The sequence below is a fragment of the Heterocephalus glaber genome, unplaced genomic scaffold, assembly GCF_053883595.1.
Source record: "Heterocephalus glaber isolate CG9 unplaced genomic scaffold, H.glaber_assembly_v1.0 deba00001610, whole genome shotgun sequence".
Taxonomy (NCBI): domain Eukaryota; kingdom Metazoa; phylum Chordata; class Mammalia; order Rodentia; family Bathyergidae; genus Heterocephalus; species Heterocephalus glaber.
The window spans coordinates 21,364,502-21,370,053 of NW_028258381.1; positions in this window are offsets into that span (position 1 = coordinate 21,364,502).

Consider the following 5,552-nt stretch of genomic DNA (forward strand, 5'->3'; position numbering starts at 1 on the left):
GCTACCAGCCTATTACCCTCTCCCGGGGGACATCTGAACCTGAATAATTCACCAGCCACTGCAGTCTACTGTGTCCACTGGTGCGTTTCTCCATGGAGGCCTCTGGGGTTGCCAGTAGTCATTGTGCATCTGCAAGTTGGAGCTGCCCTTCCCATGTAATGAGTCAGGGCTCAGGGAGAAAGTGCCACTTTCTACCTCCTTCTTTTGTTGAAGTCTCTCTTCTTGCTCTCCCTATGGGTTTCAGTTCTCACTTCAGATCAATTCTGGGTCCTGGGGACCCACTTTGCTTCCCCTTCTTTTCCTCACATTGCTATATTCCAGCTTCTGGACACCAAGTCTCGGAGAGTCTGTTTCTCTGCTGTTCACCACTCTCCTATCTTCCTGGAAGTCCCCAAAAGTCTGTTTTTTAAAGGCCTCCGAGGTTGCAGTATTTTGTTACAGCAGCTCAAGCAAACTAGGACACTATTATGCTTTGTCTGCAGATTTTGTTTTGTGCCCATGGTTCTTGGCTAGCACCCCCTCCCCTGGCTGGGTCATAGGAACTGCAACCCTCTCTACCTCTTTCTGATAATGTTATCAGGTAGTTCCTTTTAGAAATGGTTGGCCAAATAAATGTTACAGGGCTCTGGGTTGCTTGCTTCTCCTTCTGGAGTTAGATTCTAGGTTCTCATCTTGAACAAAGAATTGAACAAAACAAAAAAAAAGCAGTGGCAAAATTTATTTGAAAAAAACAAAAGTGAAGAGTAAGAAACTGGCTCTGCAGAGTGAGCTTAGACTGAATGAAAGAGGAAAAAGCAAGATAAAACTACACCCTGGAGGAAGCAGGGGAGGCTACCATGAGGAAAGGCAGGATAGTGCTCAATATAATTTTTAATTTCCTGGATTTTTTTTTTTTTTGGTACCAGGCATCAAACTCTGGTCCTTGCGCTTGCGAGGCAGGCAGCAGAACCACTGAGCTAAACCCCAGGCCCTCCTGGATTTTAATTAAAATCTTTTCATGGCTTTTTTTTTTTTTTTTGAGGTAGAGTCTCAGTATGTAGTTCAGGCTGGCCTTGAAATTACTATGTGGCCCAGGCTGGTCTCAAACTCACAGCAATCATTCTGCCTCAGCCTCCAAAATGCTGGGATTACAAGTGTGCAGTACCACTTCTGGCTTTCAAGGACTCTTAGTTCTTAGCTAAACTGGTGGTTCACGTTTTGTTTCATTCTGTTTAGCTCAGCTAGCTTTTTTTTTTTTTTTGGTACCGGGATTGAACTCAGGACCTTGCACTTGCCAGGCAGGAGTGGTGCCACAGAGTTACATCCTGGTCCCGCGACAGTAATCTTACAGAGTTAACTAAAGATTAGTAAAGCTTTACGGTTATACCATTAAAGATAGAGGGCAGTGATGGTGAATCTATGTATGTGTGCCACAGCAGGTATGCAGAACCCTGTCGGCAGGTGAGCCAAGTTGCCTTAACAGACGAACATTGGATAACAGTTGTTTTTTCTAAACTAAAACTTCAGTATTCAGGTTTATTTGCAGTGTTGGCACTTTGTGATAAATTGGTGGGTTTCTGGCTTGCAGTCTGGGCACCCAAGCTCTAAAAGGTTTGCCATCACTGATATAGGGGGTTGGGAGTGCAAAAGAAAAAATTTGAAACCTTATGCTATATGATATAAGGAGAGAGGTGCAGGACAAAGGCTCCTACTGGGAGTAGAAGTATGTTTTTAGGGTTAAAGGTAATCCTTTTTTTTGGGGGGGGGGTACTGGGGATCGAACTTGGGTCCTTGCGCTTGCGCAGCAGGTGGCAAAACCACTGAGCTAAATCTCTGGCGGGTTAAAGGTAATACTGAGCCAACACTGGTGCTCTACAGATGAAGTACTGTGGTGTGAGGGCTGTGCAGTCATAAAAGGCTAGGCAGGGGATTACCCTGGAAGGAAGGCGAAGCACTCAGACTTGTTTTCCTTTATATTGAAATATGGTGGACTGTCAAGTTACAACTGGCCTGACATACAATTTAGATTACAACCGGAATTTTAGTTTAACCTACAATCAAAATCTTGAGTAATGAACCAAATGTCAGCCACTTGCACTTCCAGATGGTCTCAGATACAGATTTAACCCTTAAAGAGTTCTGGAAGGAACACGACAACATCCTTTACTGTGTGGGGTAGAGGAATCCTGGGCCAATGTCTTTTTCTAAGGACACTGAGATCTGCCTGTGTACAGGACCAAGACTTTGAAGGCTGTGTAGAGAAGCCTGAGCCTTCAACTGACCAACTGAGTTACAACCACCCCTAGCAAATGAATTGAGTTTTTAAGTCAAGGGTCCACTGTACTTGTATTCTCATGTACAAACGCATATCAAAGACTTGAACATCAGTCTCTCGAAATTTGAGGATTTTAGGTCCTGAGTTCGATCCCTGGTACCGCAAAAAAAAAAAAAAAAAAGAAAGAAAAAAAAGGATTTTAATTTTTTTTTTTTTGCTACCGGGGATCAAACTCGGGTCCTTGCGCTTGTGAGGCAGGTGGCAGAACCACTGAGCTAAATTCCCTGCCTGGATTTTAAATTTTTAATGCTTTTTGTGTAATAAATATTTGCCTGCCTAAATGGCTCCCCTCACAAAAAAAAGGTAACAAAAAACTGAGAAATAGATAAAAAAAAAAAAGAAAAAAATTATATGGGAAAAATGAGAAAAAAAGGGAGAAAAATTAAAAAGAGGAAAATAAAAAGAGAGAAGGAAAAAAGACAAAGGAAAACTCCCCAAACCTTAAAACTTGTGAAAAGGAAAGAAAAAACAAAGACACACACACACACTCCCCTCCCTCTGATTTATTTGTACCAGGGATTGAATTCATGACCTTGTGTTCCTGGCCCGCTTTGATTTTAAATGTGTGGTTTTCTGGGCTCTACAACTCTGGGGAAGTGTCCATCAACACGCATCCCTGATCATGCTGGTAAAGGAAGCAGCCAGACCCTAGGTCTGTGCTGGATGCAGGCACCAGCAGGCAATAGAAGTAGGGCAAGGGTGCCAATGCTGCAACTTCCAAATCCAGAGTAACTCAGGCCTCTGGCCATGGGATTAGGGCTTGCACCCTTTAGCTCAAACCACTAAGGGGTTCATTTTCCAGCCACTCCCTGACCATGGCTATCGCCCAGTCACTGTGGGAACGTGACACTGGGAGCCCTTCAGGTGCAGCCACCCCACAGCTGCTGAGCCCGATTCAAACCATCAACCCTTCCCTGGAATGGCATCCAACCACTCTTTCCAGGGATATGGTGAGTACTTTGAGTCGCTCACCAGTTACTGTGGGTTGAAGGACTCATGTAAGACCAGAATCCCACTCTCCCTGTAGACCATAGCAACTGCCAGTTTGTTCTGCCACTGCATTTCTCCTCAAAGACACCTGGAGTACACATCTTTCACTTTGTCTCTGTAAGTTGTCTCCCTTTCTTGAAATCCACAAGCTAGGAGCTAGGGAGGAAGTGTAGATTGTTTCTTCTCTGCGTTGTGCTGTCTTCAACTTCTCTGTAGGTTTTAATTTTTGTCAGATCCCTGGTTCCTAGGGTTCTACTTTTCTTCTTCCCCAAGTGGTTAATTTTCCTGTGTGTATTCCTAATCTTGGAGAGGCTATGTTGTTGCTTGCCACTCTATCATTTTCCAAAAAAGTACAATTTTTGGGTTTGTTTTGTTTTTGTACCAGGGATTGAACTCGGGTCCTTGCACTTGCAGAGGCAGGTGGCAGAACCACTGAGCTAAATTCCTGGCCTTAAAAAGTACATTTTTTTTTGGTACTAGGGATCAAACTCAGGACCTTGCCTTTTTGAGGCAGGCAGTGGAACCACTGAGCTAAATCCCAGCCCCAAAAGTACATTTTTAAACTAATGAGCATGTTTTTATTTTTTTTTGGTGGCACTAGGGATTGAATCTAGGGCCTTCACATTACACCCCTATTCTTTGAGAGAAAGTCTCCCAATGTTACAGAATTGAATAGGGCTGGGCTTAAACTTGCCTGATTCCCCGAGTGCTGGGATTACAGGAGATTTCACTGCTCAGCTGTTAATTTCAAAATTTTATCCATAAAACAAAGCCTCCTATCAATTTCCAAGGGATCTTGGTTCTACTTAGGAGACTGAGCCGGGCATGGTGGTATATACCTGTGATCTCAGCACTCAGAAGTCTACAGTAGGTTTGCAAGTTTGAGCCCAGCCTGAACTACAAAGTGAGACTGTGTGAAAAAACCCAAAACATCTCAACTTTGTTGAGCAATGGAGAAAAACATCAAGTACAAAGCTCCTCAGAGATGCTTGGTTCGTGCCAGGCAAATTCAGGTCCTGGGTCAGGTGACTGTGCTTCTTGGTCAGACTTCATCTCTGCTAAGCAGTCAACCTTGCTGAGAACCAGGCTGGTTCTGGATGTCACCAAGGGGATAGTGGCCACTAGCTAAACTCCCTATGTCCTCTCCACCCTAAGAAACACCTGGGACCCCTCTCTACCTTCTGAGCCCACACACAGCCTGCTGCCCAAGCGAGTCACCAGGACCAAGCCTCAAAGAGACAATGGATCCTGTGCTCCTCAGAAACCCAAAGGACCTGACTCGGCACCATTAACTGGGGCCTCACAGCTGTTCAGACAGCAGGGAAACATCACTGGTGACAAATACAGGAACAGGACCATTCCCATCCAGGGGCTTCTCTGGGGACACACACCTCCCTGCACTTAGTGATTCAGAGGGGCAGCGGGGATGTAGCTGCAGCAGCTGCACTTTAGTCACACGGGACAATCTCTGGCACTGGAGGGGCACCTGGAGCTAGGCTCACACCTCTGCCACCAGCCCTAGAGAACTTTTAGTCACAAACCCCACTCCCCAACCCCAAGCAGGCCATTTCCTCTAACTTCAGGATCACCTTTATGCCTCAGGCCCTCTGCCCTCCCTGTGGCTGGTACATGGTCTCTCTTAAGAACTCCACCACCAATGCTCGGTCTACACTCCTTTTTTTCCTGGTGCCAGGGTTGGAACCCCGGGTTCTGTCCTGCTGCTTCTTTCCTTCACTCTGCTGGGGCCAGCCTTGGAACTTCTCACTGACCAGTCCCCCCTCTAGGTGAGCTCCACTGCGTGCAGCTCAGTCTTCCCAGGCACCCCTCGAAGCCCTGCACCTTGACTGGTGAGGGTAGCACCAGACATGCAGTGATATGCATGGCTCGCCCACACCTGTTGGCCACGACACTGCCCACCACTGTTGTGGGGAGCTAGAATTTCTTCCACAAGCAAGCAGCTGTAAAAAGACTTGCTTTTCTCCACCCGGGGAAAAAATTATTTCTTTACCTAACCAAAACTACTATGGGAAGGTTTCTGTCTGGTTAGGGAAAATTACATTTTTAGGAAATGAGAGAAAAGAGTAAGAAAAACACTGCTGTCCTATTTCAAGCTTTTAAAAATATAATCCAAACCTATACCTCACATTACAGTGTACTCAGAATTCAGGCAGTGCTTCCTAGGTTGAAAACTGAATCTCACAAGCATGTAAACGCTAAACAGAACTCAAAAATCAAGGTGGACTCTAAA